Source organism: Manis javanica, chromosome X (genome assembly GCF_040802235.1).
Source record: "Manis javanica isolate MJ-LG chromosome X, MJ_LKY, whole genome shotgun sequence".
NCBI lineage: Eukaryota > Metazoa > Chordata > Mammalia > Pholidota > Manidae > Manis > Manis javanica.
In genome coordinates, this window is record NC_133174.1 from 84,002,746 (window position 1) to 84,022,534 (window position 19,789).

The 19,789-nt window shown below is 38.8% G+C and overlaps 1 protein-coding gene across 1 annotated transcript in view; it reads right to left on the reverse strand.

Moving 5' to 3' along the window:
• Positions 1 to 3,120: 3,120 nt before the first annotated feature.
• ERVFC1 (Endogenous retrovirus group FC1 Env polyprotein) overlaps positions 3,121 to 19,789 on the reverse strand; it is a 435,581-nt gene continuing 418,912 nt past the window's right edge. Inside the window, exon 4 of the transcript XR_012127471.1 lies at positions 3,121 to 8,958. The gene's annotated coding sequence lies outside the window, so the exon portion shown is untranslated. The remainder of the gene's footprint in view (positions 8,959 to 19,789) is intronic.

Genomic DNA, 19,789 nt, shown 5'->3' on the forward strand with positions numbered 1-19,789 from the left:
AGAGTGAATTCTGTTTCCTGTCAGGGCCCTGACTAGTTTCAGGAAGACATAAGAGAGAAGTATCCTGTGATTTATTTTTAGAAGTAGTACCAAAGCTTAAAGTTAGAATACAGTGTTGAGTATGCCAAACATACCCCACCACCATATTAAAGAAAAACTTTTTATGTCCAGGATTGTTCTTCTCAACTGTAAGTCTCACTGTAAAGTATTCAGATGCATTTTCTGACTAGATGCAACTATAGTCCCTAATCAAATGTTAATCTCAGTGGTTATTTTTCTTATTATAGGAGTTAGAATATAGGGACTAGAATATAGAGACTTTCTTGCCCTTTAAATTAAACTTTGTTTTGATGGCAGGGATTAAAGAAAAAGGGATGGATGTACTTGGTGACTTTAAATGGCCAAGAAAGTCCAGCTAGGTGGTGCTCTTAACAGCATAAGGAGATGAACAACTAGGATGTCTGCAAAGCTTCAATAAGCACTGTGTAAGTATCTTGGATGAAAAACATAGTCACAGCCAGAAGATCAAATACAAATGGCCTTTAAGAAAAAAACATATCAGGAACAAGGTCAGTTGTAAATGGTGCATTGATTGAGATATACTATCAGAGAAACTGTTGGCCTTTCAGACAATTATGGTTGGCCAATTAGGTTAACATCCAAAGCACATCAGTTACATTTAACACATTTCCAGCAACAAAGTACTATGGTATTTTCACTGAGATTATGCAACAATTGCTTTAGTGGGAACCAAAGTTGTAGTAGGAGGGCAGCAAAAATCGAAGCAAACAGTATTTTTCTCCTCTATAACTTCAGTTTTGATGTCTTCTTACATAAAGCTATCTATGAGGCACATATTGTACATACATCCTAAGGAGAGTAAGATGATCAACAGCAGGGAATGGAGAATGTCCAAGTATATTATATTCATTACATTAGCTGTTGCAGCAGTGAACAACCTTTCTAGTGATTGAATGCATTTTGTTCACATTATGTTGTTCTTTTTCTGTCACTCCTTCCCCGTCATCTTCCACTGAAATGTGCTGTATTTTAGGCACTGAATCTGGTTTTCTTGACATAGTTATTGATTTCTGTCCCATTCAGTTTACTTCATGTGAAAATACTCATGGCATCTTGCCTCATGTCTGTGGCTAATAACTGCATTGATCTATCATGTCCTAAGCTAAGTAAAGGACAGTAGGCTGATGATGGAAGAATCTGAAACTTATTAAAATTTATGAGTATTTTGACTGAGGATCAAATTAGGTATAACATGTAAAGTTCTTAAAATAGTTACTAGCTATTTTTATTATTCTAATTTTCATTGATATCTAATAGAAAAACTAACATCTAAATTGGGCATTTATGAAACATGGTTATCATTTCAGGTTTCAAGACTGAACATTTTTTGAAATCTCTAAACATAGGACCCCATGAAAGGAAAAAAGTATTTTATTTTTATTTTACTTTTTCTTGTTTTTATGAAATTTGATACATTTGTATAGAATATTTCTGTTCATAAAAAAATGCTCCTGCAAAAATTTAAACAATATAGAAAGAATGGACAAGAAAGTACATTTTGACCTCTAAAATATTACCACCATTATTAACATATGTTGAGTACCATTCAGACATCTCCACACAAAAATAAAGACACACTCACACACAGATGTTTTCGATATGTGGTATCAGTAGAATGACCTCATATATTTTGAGGCATAATCATGTAAAGCCACGAGAAATATAAAGATTAAAATAGCCATCATAGTAATATCTAGAAGAACTGGAGTCCTACAAAAGAGAAAGATTATCAAAAGAATGTAGGATTTTCTCAGTTCTAAGAGTTTCAGCTTTGATAAATAGGAAGATACTTAAGTATCTTAAGTGTCAAAGTCTTGCAAATACAATGTAAGTAACAGAGCAACTTGGGTAGAAGTTGGAGACTTCTGTGAGTGAATGAAAGAATTAGGCAATACAGTAACTTAGAAGACATTGACTCTGTGTCCTCATTTAAATTATATGGCCCTTTGCACAGGCTATTAGTAAGGTTCAATGTTTCACATGAGAATCACAAAATGAACAGTCACCATTCTATCATCAGCTATTTAGAAATCTCAAATATCTGTGTATTAGTTTTCTCCAGAGAAACAACATAGGATGGACATATCATATTGTATGTATACATATATACACACATACATACATACATACATATACATATGTGATTTAAGGAATTACCTTATGTGATTGTGGAGGCAGGCAAATCATAAACCTGTGGGATAGGCTGGCAGGCTAGAGAGTAAGATAAGAGTTGACAGTACACTCTAGAATCCAAAAACTGCGGGGCAGACTCACAAAGTAGAAATATAGACAGGATTTCTATGATGCAGTCTCGAAGCAGAATTGCTTCTTCTTGGGAAACCTTAGCCTTGACTCTTAAGGCCTTCAGCTGATTGGATGAGGCCCACCCACATTACGGAGGGTAATATGATTTATTCAAATAGTACAGACTTAAATGTTAATCACATCTAAAAAATACCTTTACAGCAATATATTGGTGTTTAAGAGAAATTGTCATGTTAAAAAAAATCAATTTGTAATTGTTAATTAAACTTTGTAATTGAATTATTAGTTTAGATCTGTGAATTTAAATTGGTATCTTTCTAAAATTACATACAGAATGGGAACATTTAGAATGAAAATTCCATGAAGACAGGAGTTTGCTTCTGTTTCACCTACTGCTACCTTCTAAGTGCCAAAAATAGAACCTGCTGAATACTAAGTTCCTAATGAATATCTGGAGGATAAACCTAAAAAAATTCAAGACAACAGACATTTGAGTGAGTTTACTGGGACAACTTTGTTCAAATAAGTTATTTGAGTAGTTAAAGGAAACAAAATAAATAAATTTATAAATTCGATTTAAATTATTTATGCAAACTTAAGTTTTAAACCTCTCTTAAAGTTGTTTTCTGTAATTAGCTTAACATATGAATACAATGATACTTGTAAACTGAAATAAAAACCTTAAGGAATAACTGGCTTTTTGAGTTTGCAATTTTAATAAATTAAATATTAATTTAATAGCTAATGGAATTTGTGAATATTTCTTTCTGTGCACCATAATCACCCTTGAGGATGTAAAAATGCTCACACTTATCAGGTCAATATTTACTATACTTACACACAGCTTAATTTTAATTTTATTGATTTCTAGCAGGAAAATCTTAAAAGAAAACAAAAAATTATTGCATTTCAGATAAATGGTTCATCATAACGAGAGGTATTAGTTGTTAAAAGAGTTCCTAAAGTTTTTTTAAATTACAAAATAATTATTAAGAGGTCATAGTCATTTTTTGCCATATTTTATACATGCATTTTTTATTACACTTTTCTATCTTAGGCAACATAGCAAATTGGGTAAGAGCATGAACACTCAAATTAAATTTTCTGGGTTTGAAACCTAGGTCCACCATTTACCAAGGTGACAATGATGCCAGGGTTCTTGTTTGTGGAGTCAAAGAATGAACTTAGCAAACAGTCAAGGTAGGAGAGCCAGGGAGACTTTTATTGAGAGATACAGGGAAAAGACAGACAGAGATTCTGTCTTACGCCAGGAGGGGACAAGAGAGCTCGGGATGGTACATTTGTCTAGAGGATTTATAGGCAGTTGAGGATTTGGGGGAACTGAGGGCTTAGGGTGTGGACTTGTACCACCTGCCCTGCACTCAGGGTAGGCTGGGTTGTTGTCTGTTTGCTAGGGCTGTTTACAGTGAAGTCACTGGTTATGCTGAGATAACCTTGCAGAACACTCAAACATTTCAGGCCAAGTTGCTACTGGCCTTTTGACCTTTAACTGATCTTACTGAAAGTGTTTATATTCCTGGTCTGGTATCTTTACCCTAGAGAATTAGTGTGACCTTTACTTTGCATAATGCTGAACACAGAGTTTCGATAGGGACTCTCCACTGTTACACTGCTTTGTCTGTAAATCTCTGGCCTTGCTTTTTCTGGAGGCCCTCACCCTACTCTGTCTAAGCCCATGGTCTCTGTCTCAATAAGTTATTCAATCTATTTGTGTCTCAGTTTCCTTACTTTTAAAATATGGAAAACAGTAATACTTGTCTCCTAACATTATTGTGTGGATTGCACAAGATTATTCCTGTTAAGTACTCTGAACAGTATCTGGTACATATGTTTTTTATTAGGTATAGTATTTATCAACTTCCTGCTAGGGAAGATGAGAGAACCAGCCCATATTTCTCCAAAGTACCTACTCCCAATTCCAGAGTTTTATTAACAAATTTGATAATATAAAATAAAAATAACTGCATAATTTGTATAACCATTTCAGTAACCATTATCCCTGCAGGTGTTTTGTTTTCATCTGATCAAAAAGCGAAAAGGATTCAGTGCATGCCAACAGTCCTTTTACCACGGTCTTGCCATTCCTCTGTTCTTAATTTGGATTAATTCCTCAGTTAACTAGATTTCATCAAGTGTGTTGTCCTTTTTGTTTTGTTTTGTTTGTAAAGTTCATGGGTTCTAAATTTTTCAAGTTCTTGTGTGTTTGAAAATGACTTCTGCCTTCACATACAGGAGCCACTAACCATGTATGGTTATCAAGCATTTGAAATGTGACTAAACCCAAATGAGATGTGCTATAAATGCAAAATACATGGCAGATTTCAAACACTTAGAATGTAAAATATTTCATTAATAATCTTTATATTGGTTTCATGTTGAAATATGTTGAATATATTTGCTTACATAAAATATTAAAATTAATTTCCTGTTACTTTACTTTTTAAATGTGGCTGTTATAAAATTTAAAATTACACGTGACTTGCATTATATTTCTATTGAGAAGTACTGCATCAGAGGTTCATATTCTCTGATAATACTGACCCCCTTATAGGTGGCTTGATTATTATATCTGGATATCTTTAGAATTATTTCTTTATTGCTGATTTTCCATAACTTCACACAGATATGTCCTGATGTTTAAAGGTATCAATTTTTCATTAGCAATAGTATGTGCTAGAATGCAGTAATGAAATCAGTTTTTCAATCCCTCCTTGCAACTAAACTTTTTGCCATGTAACTTTCAAGTGGTCACCTATGTGGACTGACCTACCCCACCCTTTGATACTGGTCTTAAATGTGACTTGCTCTGGCCAGTGGGATATTAGGTGACATGATGCAGAGGCTTAAAATGTTCACTCTGGAAATTGCTCTCTTGCGCCTCTGTCCCAGTGAAGAGAACATGACTGTAAGTCTGGGGAGAGGAAATCCTGGGGCAAAATACCTCTAAGAACCGAAGTCAGTCAAAGGGAGAAATAAAGTTTAAAACCCATTTATTGCTCACAAACTGCAGTCCCAGCCCATCTTTCTCCTCTGCTCTGGAAGAAGCCAGCCAGCAAGCCAGCCAGCCTCCTCCCCTTAACCTCTCAGGTTCAGACATGCCCTAGGTTGCCCAGGTAATTATCCATTGATATGGAGATGAACTACTCTCCACCTCTGAGGATATGCAAATGTATTAAAGCCAGGTGAGATATTCTGGAAATGTTACGATTTTACCCACAATGATCAACTAACCTTCTGGAGGATGAGAAGCACAGAGGAGAACCAAGTCATTCAGTTCCATAGCCAAGATCAGCGTGTTATCAACTGACAGCAGGAAAAATCCCAGACGTGTGAGTGAACACAATATCAATAGAGATGCATAGCTGACTCCAGATACATATTTGTTATATGCCATTAAGGTTTTGTATTTGGTTTTTATGCAGCAATAAATAACTGATACAGCCTTAGATCTATAGATTAAAGTATCTAATACAGGATAAGTGCATTCCACTATATTTTAGAATAGCATGCCTATTCCACTTTTTTGGGACTTTCTTTAGGAAAACCAATTGTGAACATCCTGGATCTCCATTGCTTGTCTTTCATGGCATTTTTTTTCATTCTAATCACAAACATTTTTCCCCAAATTAACTTTGATTTTCACATATTCATATTTCATTACCATAATTGTGTTCTCAATTGTATTTATAATTGTGGTATGTCTTCTAATGTGATTTCCTTTGCTGTAATGGTTTTATTATTCCTTTCCATTTTTTATCTTGAGCTATGTTTGCTCACTTTGAATCTCCTTCTGTTGTCCCATCAGTTGCTTTCAACTTTTGCATCATTTCTTTGAATTCTTTTTAGTTGTGTTTTGTTTCAAAAAGATTATGTCTTTGAGTCTGTGGATATTTATTTGTCTTAAAGTTGCCTGATGGGTATTTGTCTTAAAAGGTTCCTGTTTTCTGGGATAATTCCTTTCCTAATTTATAGTCAGTATCTACTGTTGGGTCCATGCAATCGACCTCCAAATAACCGGGAGATGCGTGGATGCAAAAGCAAGAGCATTTATTGGGTAGCCAGCATTCTGGGGTCTCACACTCGCAGGTGGAGACCCCAAAGTACAAGTTTGTTCTTCTTTTATACACAGGAATGGGGTCGTCTGTAGAGCAGGCCATGCGCAGACCAGGCCATGAGCAGAGCAGAACAGGCCATGCACAGAGCGGGCCATGCGCACAGAGCAGAGTGGGCCATGCACAGAGTGGGCCGTGCCCAGAGTGGGCTGTGCACAGAGCAGGACAAGATATGACCTGACCCTCACCACAAGCAACCTACTCACCAACCACCTGGACTGGTTCCCTCCAGGTGGAGCAACACTCCTGAATGCCAGGTGGGCGAGCCGTCCACCTTCCACTGGCTGGGAGTATCTGACCAGCCCTGGCAACTGTGTTGGCCAAATCCCTGCAACTCCTGCAACCTCCCCCCGATGTGACCTGTCTCTCACAAAATAAAGTCACCTACAAATGGAGCAGCATTAGTCAGGACTGTTCATCCCCCCCATGAGTTTTATTTTACTTCAAATCTTTGAAGTAACGGAATAGGGTCTTCCTTACTCAAGGGGCTGTACTGAGATCTAAGGACCATGAGTTGGATGGTGGAGATCTGTTTCTGTACAAATTTGAGGAGGGCATTGATAAGGCAGGGGCCACATGCAAGAGCCAGTATCAGAAGTAAGAGGGGACCTGCTACTACTGATAATAAAATTGTTAGCCATGGGGACCAACTGAAAAGGCAGCTTGGACCTGAAACAAAGCTTGTAGGGAGGAAAGAAAGTTTTTATCATTTTGCTCAGTTAACAGATCCAGCTCGCAAATTGGGAAGGATTGGGGGAGGCCTGCCAAACAGGATTTCAAACGGGGTTATTATGCCCAATCTATAGGGAGTGTTCCTGACCCTGAACAGAATGAAGGGGAGGAGAGTCACCCAGTCACCACCAGTTTCTATGGTTAATTTGGTTAAAATCTCCTTAATGGTCCAATTCATCCTTTCTACTTGACCTAAGTTTTGGGGATGATGTGCACAGTGTAGCTTCCAATTAGTCCCCAATATATGACTCAGCCCTTGTGTTACCTGAGAGATGAAAGCTGGTCTGTTGTCTGATCCAGTAAAAGTGGGATGCCATACCTTGGAATAATGTCTTCCAGGAATTTCTTGGCAACTACTACAGCAGTTTCTCTTTTGGTTGGAAAGGCTTCTACCAATCTGAAAAAGGTATCTACCTAGTTCAATGAAGCCAGGAATTCAGAGGCAGCAGAACCCCATTGTCCCCAAGAACTCTGATAGCCTGTCTACAGTCTGGCCTTTGTAGCTGGAAAATAGTTTCTTTTCTGGCCTGGAATAGCCATCGGCATCCCCCTTTGAGTTTGTATCCCAAGTAGGTGACCTCTTCTAAACAGAGTTGAGCTTTTTTAGCAGAGGCTCAGTACCTTTGTTTTCCCAGTGTCATAAGTAAATCTTTAGTGGCTGCCTAACATTCTGTTTCTGTCCGGGCAGCTTTTAGTAAATCATCTACATATTGAAGCAGGCTTACCTCTGGGTGGAAATGCCGGTACTCACTCAGATCTTTGTGGAGGCCCATGCCATGGGGTTCTTAAGGATTGAATGTTCTGCTCCAGTGTCAACCATAAAAGTCACTGGCTTCCCCTCCACATTCAGGGTTACCCAAGGCTCAGGGAGGGGGGCCAAATCCTATCCCCCTCAGTCATCTAAGCCTTCTATCTGGAGGACTTTGGGTTGTTCCCTGGTTTCTCTCTTGGGGCATTCATTTTTCCAGGGGCCTCTCTCTTTGCAGTAGGCACACTGGTCTTTCTGCAGTGGGTTCTGGCCCTTGGGGGAGGCTTTGGGATCTCGAGGGCCCCATTGTTCAATCAGCCATTTTAATTCTCGGTTCTGGGCAGGACATTCTAACGAATTAGCCAACAAAATCTTAGCTAACCCACGGGTCTGTCACTCTTCTGGGGTGTCTCGGTTATTGAACACTTTCTCAGCCACTCCAGGAAGTTTGGCTAGCCTTTTTCCCTCAAAACCTTCTAATCTTTGTAACTTCTGCCTGATGTCTGAGGCCGATTGATTGACAAAGGCCAAACTTACACGGACTGGTTTCCAGCAGCTTCTGGGTCCAGGGGAGTATAGGTCCAGTAGGCTTCCAGCAGTCTCTCAAGGAAAGCTCCAGGAGATTCTGTAGGCTCCTGTTTCACCTGACTTACTCTAGACAAATTGGTTGGATGGCATGCCGCCATCGGTAGACCCTCCCCCATCAGAATCTGGTGGTAGACAGTGAGCCTCTCCTTACCTTCATCTGTATTGAAGTCTCAGTCAGGCCTACTTGAGGGGAATCTGATGTTTATAATATATAAATCCGTGGTTGGTCTCCCATCAACCCCTGGGACTAGTTTCCGGGCTTCAGTCAGGACTCTCTCTCTCTTCAGTAGTGAAGAGAACTGGTCGAGGTGCCCAGGGCGTCCATATATAAGGTCCTTGACCCTGAAAATAGTGGGGAGATCAAACGTGCCTTCCTCAGGCCACCCGACTCTGAACTTAGGCCATTCGTTCCTGCAAAAGATAGAAAGTTTACCATTTTTGACAGCAAGACCAAGATTTTTAGCCTGGGTTTGAAAGTCACTGAAGAGAGATATGAAGATAGACAGAGGAGTAGAGGGAGTAGATTGCGACTGGCCCATGTTGAAGAGAAACAAGAAGACAAGACAGACAAATATGAGTATACATACAGAGAACACATGTTAGGGCACCTTTTTACAAAAAGAAACCAGACGAAGAGGGACTGCCTCTCCCATAAAAGGGCTCTGTCACGCTCTCCAAACAGAAACCAGGTGTGGGAGGACAGCCTCTTCCATAAAAAAGGCTCCATCAGGGAGTGACCTCCCGTCTTCCACCAGACTGAGAAATAAAAGTCCAAAAAACAGAAGTGAGCGAGGGACGTCTCCATGCTCACCAAGGTGTGGGGTAAAATAGTGCATCCACCTAGTCCCCGGACCGCCAGATCAGGTTTCCGCCAATAAATAGCACAAACACAAGGACACACAGCACATAAACAGGCAATCAAACACTGCAGTCACAGTCACACTTACCTGCACGCTCCACACGGTCGCCGGTTATGGGAGTGCGATCCCAGATGAGCCCCCAAATGTTGGGTCTGTGTAATCGACCTCCAAATAACCGGGAGATGTGTGGATGCAAAAGCAAGAGCATTTATTGGGTAGCCAGCATGCTGGGGTCTCACACTCGCAGGTGGAGACCCCAAAGTACAAGTTCTTTCTTCTTTTATATAAAGGAATGGGGTCACGTGCAGAGCGGGCCATGCACAGACCAGGCCATGTGCAGAGTGGGCTGTGTGCACAGAGTAGAACAGGCCATGCGCAGAGCAGGCCATGCACAGAGCAGAATGGGCCGTGCACAGAGCAGAACAGGCCATGCGCAGAGCAGGCCCAGATATGACCTGACCCTCACCACAACCAACCCACTCACCAACCACTTGGACCGGTTACCTCCAGGTGGAGTGACACTCCGGACCGCCAGGTGGGCGAGCTGTCCACCCTCCACTGGCTCGGAGTATCTGGCCAGCTCTGGCAACTGTGTTGGCCAAATCCTTGCAACTCCTGTAACCTCCCCCTGATTTGACCCCTCTCTCACAAAATAAAGTCACCTACAAAATGGAGCAGCATTAGTCAGGACTCTTCATCTACATTTTGCATATGTACCTTGCCTTACTTTTAACTGAAGTATGCAATCACATGGAGATTATTCCTTCATTATCAGTTACTCTGAAAGGAGGAAATATATGTGTCATATGTCTTGTGAAAAATAGTCTGGAGAACATAAAGGGAATGGAGGAGCAGTCAGAGCTCCCATGCCGGCCTGTGGTCAAGCTCTTTAACTCTCAGCAGTTCCTAAATATTGTGCCTGGGAGGCTTCCTCCTCTCAATTTGGAGGACTAAGGAGATTGGTGTAGTCTTAGATTTGTGCACTTTATCAGATCACTGGCTAAATTCTTAAGAATAGTGAAACTTATTTTTAGGGAAATCTGTTTACTGCTTAAGTTCTGAAGGAGCATATTTTAGTTTCTTCTTCCTTTTATTTCTAGAAGCCTTCAAGATCACTTCATGAACATCCCTCTTTCCATCAAAATCTTCCAGTGTTTTGCAGTTATTTTCTAAAATTTATGAGTTAGAGAATGTGAGGCTTGCAGACATTTGTGTCACTGTAGAATGAGTTTTCTATTTTATTTTCTTTTTGATATTTTCAGTGGGATTCAAAGAAGACTTAAATAGAAGTGATTTTACTCTTCAATGTTCATTCTTATATAAAAGTTGTCTTCAACTAATATATAATAAAATATATAAATTCAGTATATTGAAGCATGTCATCTGAACAAACCTTAATCAGTTTTATAGTCAATTCATTAAATATGGTTTAAAATGTTTACAATACTGGAATGTCCTAGATTTCTACTAGGCTGCATAATTTTATTATCTTTACCTCTAATGAAAAAAATACTCCACAAAACCATTTTCATCTCTTTCTATCACTGGAAAGGACTAGAAATTTGATAGGAATTTATAGAATCTCTCCTTTCTTTTTTTAAAAAGAGTTGAAAGACTAAATTATTCTAGCAACTTGAACAAGAAAATACTCCGGACATCTTCTTTTATTTTTTTTTCCATTCAGCAGACTTTGAAAAAGGAAAACAGAATGATTGTATTGTAAGTCCATTATTCATGATGTTACTGGTGAAATTTTCTTACTACACGATGAAAACCCACTGATGCTTCTAAAGGGAAGAACAAAACAACTGAAATTATAGACATTTTGATTTTCATTTGGGGCAGAAAAAGATGTAATTCAACTTAAAATACCCTCTTTCATTCAGTATCCTGAGGTTATACCATTATCTAGGTTAGAATATCAATATATCTTCTATACATAGGTGGAAGGCTGAGTGACAGGACTATTCATTCCCTTTGATTAAAATATTATATGACAGAGACATGTGTCTTGTTGCAATGTGAAATAACTGTAGTAAGTATTGAAAAATATTTTTCTAACAATTTTTCACTGCTTCTGAAGTAATTGTGGTAGGCCATAGGCAAGCCTGCTTTATTAGACATGAGGATGCAATTAGAAAGAGAAAACAGAAAATGTAAATGTGGGTTCAGTTATGATTCACCTTATTTGGAAATAGTAAAACCATTAAGTATTTAGACATGTCCTTCTTTCTGTTTATTTTTATGAAAGTGAACCCTTGCATTTTTTCCCCTTAATCTCAGAACTCTGTACATGATTCCATGAGTAGCTAGGGAGGTATCAGGCATCTGAATCACTCTCCCATTAGTGTCCTTTAATTATTGTATCCTTTCCACATATCATGAACAGTTTCAATAGTTAAAGGGAAAGCCACTTAAGCTGATTTGAGTCATTAATCTTCCTAGTTTTACAGACCTCCTTTGCTTGACCCTAAAAATAAAGGGGAGTGATAGATAAGTAGGTGCATATATAAATGATAGACAGATAGATATGAATTGGAAACACACTTTTTACTACATACTAGAAGCACACTTGCTGAGTCAAGGAGTATTAGCATTTAAAATCATTAATATATATTCCCAACTTCCCTTCTGGAAAGTTTGCATCAATTTATACATAAACCAACAGTTTATCAGAATGCCTGTCACCCAAACTAAGCCAATACTGGTATTAGTACTTGCAAACAACTTTATAGGAAAGTGCAGATTAGCAAAAAGGTAGAAGAAGAAGCTCCAAGCATTTGTTTGCCCACAGAAACACAAAAAAATCAACCAGAAGCTGTCTTGAGAAAATTTCGTAAGTGCTCTGGAAATCAGAGATTTATAGCAACCAGGCAAATATTCAATAAAGAAAAAGCTATCTTCAAAATGGTAGGAAACCCTTGTAGTATTTTTCACCTTCCATAGTGTGGCTGAAATGGTCTTGCTCTTGAGTAGCAGCAAACCAACCAGTTCCCAGTACCACACCCTGAACTGGCAGAAGCACAGCATATCTTATTTCCAAATTATTGTGTACTGCATTCTACCCTGGTTGGGGATAGCTGAAGGCCTAACTCAATCACCTCGGTCTCACATAATTTGGAACATAGGCTGGAAATATGGTAGGCACTGATCATAAAAACTACAAGAAGTCTACATACCCATATTTGTCAGGGCAGGAGATTCTGGGTGAAGATCCAATAGACCATCTAAGGCCCAGAGAAGCTAGGACACGACCCCTTGGGAAATAAGTATAGTCAAAAGCAGACATGCATATGGGAAGAATTCAGAAAGCCATATCTTGGCTATTGTAAATAGCGCTGCGATAAACATAGGGGTGCATCTGTCTTTTTCAAACTGGAGTGCTGCATTCTTAGGGTAAGTTCCTAGAAGTGGAAATCCTGGGTCAAATGGTAAGTTTTTTTGAGCATTTTGAGCATTTTGAGGAACCTACATACTGCTTTCCACAATGGTTAAACTAATTTACATTCACACCAGCAGTGTAGGAGGGTTCCCCTTTCTCCACAACCTCTCTAACATTTGTTGTTGTTTGTCTTTTGGATGGTAGCCATCCTTACTGGTGTGAGGTGATATTTCATTGTGGTTTTAATTTGCATTTCTCTGATAATTAGCGATGTGGAGCATCTTTTCATGTGTCTGTTGGCCATCTGAATTTCTTCTTTGGAGAACTGTCTGTTCAGCTCCTCTGCCCATTTTTTAATTGGATTATTTGCTTTTTGTTTGTTGAGGTACATGAGCTCTTTATATATTTTGGATGTCAACCCTTTATCGGATCTGTCATTTATGAATATATTCTCCCATACTGTAGGGTACCTTTTTGTTCTATTGATGGTGTCCTTTGCTGTACAGAAGCTTTTCATCTTGATATAGTCCCACTTGTTCATTTTTGCTTTTGTTTTCCTTTCCCAGGGAGATAAGTTCATGAAGAAGTTGCTAATGTTTATGTCCAAGAAATTTTTGCCTATGTTTTTTTTCTAAGAGTTTTATGGTTTCATGACTTACATTCAGGTATTTGATCCATTTTGAATTTACTTTTGTGTATAGGGTTAGACAGTGATCCAGTTTCATTCTCTTACATGTAGCTGTCCAGTTTTGCCAGCACCATCTGTTGAAGAGACTGTCATTTCCCCACTGTATATCCATGGCTCCTTTATCAAATATTAATTGAACATATATGTTTGGGGTAATGCCTGAGTCTCTAAATTGTTCCACTGCTCTGTGGCTCTGTTCTTGTGCCAGTACCAAATTGTCTTGATTACTATGGCTTTGTAGTAGAGCTTGAAGTTGGGGAGTAAGATTCCCCCCACTTTATTCTTCTTTCTCAGGATTGCTTTGGCTATTCGGGGTCTTTGGCGTTTCCATATGAATTTTTGAACTATTATTTGTTTCAGTTCATTGAAAAATGTTGTTGATAATTTGATAGGGATTGCATCAAATCTGTATATTGCTTCGGGCAGGATGGCCATTTTGACAATATTAATTCTTCCTAGCCAAGAGCATGGGATGAGTTTCCATTTGTTAGTGTCCCCTTTAATTTCTCTTAAGAGTGTCTTGTAGTTTTCAGGGTATAGGTCTTTCACTTCCTTGGTTAGGTTTATTTCTAGGTATTTTATTCTTTTTGATGCAATTGTGAATGGAATTGTTTTCCTGATTTCTCTTTCTATTGGCTCATTGTTAGTGTATAGGAAAGCCACAGATTTCTGTGTGTTAATTTTGTATCCTGCAACTTTGCTGAATTCCAATATCAGTTCTAGTAGTTTTGCAGTGGAGCCTTTAGGGATTTTTATGTACAATATCATGTCATCTGCAAATAGTGACAGTTTAACTTCTTCTTTACCAATCTGGATTCCTTGTATTTCTTTGTTTTGTCTAATTGCCATGGCTAGGACCTCGAGTATTACGTTAAATAAGTGGGAAGAGTGGGCATCCCTGTCTTGTTCCTGATATCAGAGGAAAAGCTTTCAGCTTTTTGCTGTTCAGTATGATGTTGACTGTGGGTTTACCATATATGGCCTTTATTATGTTCAGGTACGTGCCCTCTATACCCATTTTGCTGAGAGTTTTTATCATGAATGGATGTTGCATTTTGTCAACTGCTTTTTCAGCATCTATGGAGATGATCATGTGGTTATTGTCTTTCTGTTTATGTGGTGGATGATGTTGATGGATTTTCGAATGTTGTACCATCCTTGCATCCCTGGTATGAATCCCACTTGGTTGTGGTGTATGATCCTTTTGATGTATTTTTGAATTAGGTTTGCTAATATTTTATTGAGTATTTTTGCATCTATGTTCATCAGGGATATTGGTCTGTAATTTTCTTTTTTGGTGGGGTCTTTGCCTGGTTTTGGTATTAAGGTGATGTTGGCTTTATACAATGAGTTTGGGAGTATTCCCTCCTCTTCTATTTTTTGGAAAACTTTAAGGAGAATGGGTATTATATCTTCTCTGTATGTCTGATAAAGTTCCCAGGTAAATCCATCTAGCTCGGGTTTTTTTTTCTTGAGTAGTGTTTTGAATCCCGTTTCAATTTCTATGCTGGTAATTGGTTTGTTTAGATTTTGTGTTTCTTCTGTGGACAGTTTTGGAAGGTTGTATTTTTCTAGGAAGTTGTCCATTTCTTCTAGTTTTTCTAGCTTCTTAGCATATAGGTTTTCATAGTAGTCTCTAATAATTCTTTGTATTTCTATTGGGTCCGTCGTGATGTTTCCTTTCTCATCTCTGATTCTGTTGATGTGTGTTGATTCTCTTTTTCTCTTAATAAGTCTGGCTAGAGGCTTATCTATTTTGTTTATTTTCTCAAAGAACCAGCTCTTGGTTTCATTGATTTTTTCTATTGTTTTATTCTTCTCAATTTTGGTTATTTCTTCTCTGATCTTTATTATGTCCCTCCTTCTGCTGACTTTAGGCCTCATTTGTTCTTCTTTTTCCAATATTGATAATTGTGACATTAGACTATTCATTTGGGATAGTTCTTCCTTCTTTAAGTATGCCTGGATTGCTATATACTTTCCTCTTAAGACTGCTTTCACTGCTTCCCACAGAAGTTGGGGCTTTGTGTTGTTGTTGTCATTTATTTCCATATATTGCTGGATCTCCATTTTAATTTGGTCATTGATCCATTGACTACTTAGGAGCGTGTTGTTAAGCCTCCATGTGTTTGTGGGCCCTTTTGCTTTCTTTGTACAATTTATTTCTAGTTTTATACCTTTGTGGTCTGAAAAGTTGCTTGGTAGAATTTCAATCTTTTTGAATTTACTGAGGCTCTTTTTGTGGCCTAGTATGTGGTCTATTCTGGAGAATGTTCCACATGCACTTGAGAAGAATGTGTGTCCTGTTGCTTTTGGGCGTACAGTTCTATAGATGTCTATTAGGTCCATCTGTTCTAGTGTTTTGTTCAGTGCCTCTGTGTCCTTACTTATTTTCTGTCTGGTGGATCTGTCCTTTGGAGTGAATGGTGTGTTGAAGTCTCCTAAAATGAATGCATTGCATTCTATTTCCTCCTTCAGTTCTGTTAGTATTTGTTTCACATATGCTGGTGCTCCTGTGTTGGGTGCATATATATTTATAATGGTTATATCCTCTTGTTGGACTGAGCCCTTTATCATTATGTAATGTCCTTCTTTATCTCTTGTTACTTTCTTTGTTTTGAAGTCTATTTTGTCTGATACTAGTACTGCAACACCTGCTTTTTTCTCCCTATTGTTTGCATGAAATATCTTTTTCCATCCCTTGACTTTTAGTCTGTGCATATCTTTGGGTTTGAGGTGAGTCTCTTGTAAGCAGCATATAGATGGGTCTTGTCTTTTTATCCATTCAGTGACTCTATGTCTTTTGATTGGTGCATTCAGTCCATTTTCATTTAGGGTGATTATTGATAGGTATGTACTTACTGCCATTTCAGGCTTTAGATTCGTGGTTACCAAAGGTTCCAGGTTACTTTCCTTACTATCTAAGAGTCTAACTTAACTCACTTAGTATGCTGTTACAAACACAATCTAAAGGTTCTTTTCTATTTCTCCTCCTTTTTCTTCCTCCTTCATTCTTTATATATTTAGGTATCAAATTCTGTACTTTTTGTCTATCCTTTGAGTGACTTTGGGTGTAGTCAATTTAATTTTGGATTTGCCTTGCAATGAGCTGCTCCACCCTCCCTACCATGGTTTTACTATGTCTGGTGACAGCTATGCAATCCTAAGAATACTTCCATCTATAGCAGTCCCTCCAAAGTAGACTGCAGGGTTGGTTTTTGGGAGGTAAATTCTCTCAGCTTTTGCTTCTCTGGAAGTTGTTTAATCCCTCCTTCAAATTTAAATGGTGATCTTGCTGGATAAATTAATCTTGGTTCTAGGCCCTTCTGCTTCATTGCATTAAATACATCATGCTACTCCCTTCTGGCCTGTAAGGTTTCTGCTGAGAAGTCTGATGTTATCCTGATGGGCTTTCCTTTGTATGTGATCTTATTTCTCTCTCTGGCTGCTTTTAACAGTCTGTCCTTATCCTTGATCTTTTCTATTTTAATTACTATGTGTCTTGGTGTTTTCTTCCTTGGGTCCCTTGCATTGGGAGATCTGTGCACCTCCATGGCCTGAGAGATTATCTCCTTCCCCAGACTGGGGAAGTTTTCAGCAATTACCTCCTCAAAGACACTTTCTATCCCTTTCTCTCTCTCTTCTTCTTCTGGTATACCTATAATGCAAATATTGTTCTGCTTGGATTGTTCACACATTTCTCTCAATATTCTTTCATTTTTAGAGATCCCTTTTTCTCTCTGTGCCTCAGTTTCTTTGTATTCCTCTTCTCTAGTTTCTATTTCATTTATTGTCTCCTCCACCATATCCAACCTGCTTTTAATACCCTCCATCGTGCTCTTCAATGATTGGATCTCCGACCTGAATTCATTCCTGAGTTCTTGGATGTCTTTCTGTACCTCTATTAGAATGTTGATGATTTTTATTTTGAACTCTCTTTCAGGAAGAGTCATGAGGTCCATATCATTTAAATCTTTCTCGGGAGTTGTATTAAAAATTTTACTCTGGACAAGGTTCCTTTGGCGTTTCATGTTTGTATATGGCGCCCTCTAGTCTCCAGAAGCTCTATTCTGGAACTGCTCAGACCCTGAAGCAATGTTGGGTGTCACAGGGGAGCGGTACTGCTACCTGGGGGTAGGAAAGAGCTGTTCCCTGCCTCCTGTCTCCTGTGCCTGTCTCTACTGCCTGAGCCAGTGGACTGGTCACACAGGTATGTTTTTGTCCCAGTGCAGCTGGATATGGATCCCTGCTTTCCACAAGTGGCTGGAATCCCAGTCTCCCCAGGAACTCTGCCTGTATTAACTTTCCAACCCGATAGTCATGCGAGTCTCATGAAAGCACCATGAAATGTAGGTTTGTGCTCCCAGAGCAGATCTCTGGAGTTAGGTATTCAGCAGTCCCAAGCTTTCCACTCCCTGCCTGCTCTGTTTCTCTTCCTCCCACCGGTGAGCTGCGGTGGGGGAAGGGCTCAGGTCCCATGGAGCCACAGCTCTGGTTCCTTACCCCGTTCGGTGAGGTCTGCTCTTTTCTCCAGGTGTGTGCAGTCTGATGCCACCCTCTTTCCTGTTGCTCTCTCAGCATTAGTTGTGCCAATTAAATTTTCTATTTGTATCCAGTTTTAGGAGGAAGCCTCTGTCTCTCCTCTCATGCTGCCATCTTTAATCCCCCTCCACTTCTAATTATTTTATGCATTTTATTTTTAATCATGTAGCAAATAAAAAGCGTTATAAACCAAGATCACAAAAATCATTAGATTTATATTTGCCCATATATTTGTCTTTACTGGAGGTCTTTTTTTCTTCAATGGGTGAGCAGTTGAGTCTATTTTATTTTATTAAGGTATCATTGATATATAATCTTATGAAGGTTTCACATGGGCAACATTGTGGTTACAACATTCACCCATATTATCAACACCACCCTACACACCCCATTAATGGACACACACACTATCCATCAGCATAGTAAGATGCTGCAGAGTCATGACTTGTCTTTTCTGTGTCTGTGCTATACTGTCTTCCCCATTACCTCCCTACATTGTGTTTGCTAATCATAATGCCCCTTAATCCCCTTCTCCCTATCTCACCACCCACCCTCCCAACCCATTCCCTTTGGTAACTGCTAGTCCCTTCTTGGAGTCTGTGGCTCTGCTGCTGTTTTGTTCCTTCAGGTTTGCTTAGTTATTATATTCCACAAATGAGTGAAATCGTCTGGTACTTGTCTTTCTCTGCCTGTCTTATTTCACTGCACATAATACCCTCTAGCTCCAAGCATGTTTTTGCAAATGGTAAGAATTATTTTCCACATATGGCTGAATAATATTCCATTGTGTATATGTCCCAATTCTTCTTTATCCATTCATCTACTGATGGATACTTAGGTTGCTTCCATACCTTGGCTATTGTAAATAGTGCTGTGATAAGCATAGGGGTGCATATGTCTTTTTGAATCTGAGAAGTTGTTTTCTTTGGGTGAATTCCTAGGAGTGGAATTCCTGGGTCAAATGGTATTTCTATTTTTAGTTTTTTGAGAAACCTCCATATTTCTTTCCATAAAAGTTGAACTCATTTACATTCCCACCAACAATGTAGGAGGGATACCCTTTCTCCGCATCCTTGCCAGCATTTGTTGTTCCTTGTCTTTTGGATGTTGGCCATCCTAACTGGTGTGAGGTGATACCTCATTATGGTTTTAACTTGCATTTCCCTGATAATTAGTGATGTGGAGCATCTTTTCATGTGCCTGTTGGCCATCTGAATTTCTTCTTTGGAGAAGTGTCTGTTTAGATCCTCTGCCTATTTTTTTAATTGGGTTATTTGATTTTTATGTGTTGAGGCATGTGAGCTCTTTATATATTTTCGATGTTTACCCCTTACCAGATATGTCACTTATGAATATATTCTCCCATACTGTAGGATGCTTTTTTTTCCACAGACAGTGTCCTTTGCTGTACAGAAGCTTTTTTGTTGATGTAGTCCCATTTGTTCATTTTTGCTTTTGCTTCCCTTGCCTGAGGAGATGCATTCAGGAGGAAGTTCCTCAAGTTTATATTCAAGAGATTTTTGCCTTTATTCTAAGAGTTTTATGGTTTCATGACTTAGATTCACGTCTTTGATCCATTTTGAGGTTACTTTTGTGTATGGAGTTAAAAAATAATTCAGTTTCATTCTCTTGCATGTAGCTGTCCAGTTTTGCCAACACCAGTTGTTGAAGAGGCTGTCTTTTCCCCACTGTATATACATTGCTCCTTTATTATATATTAATTGGCTACATATGTGTGCATTTGTATCTGGGCTCCATCTTCTGTTCCAT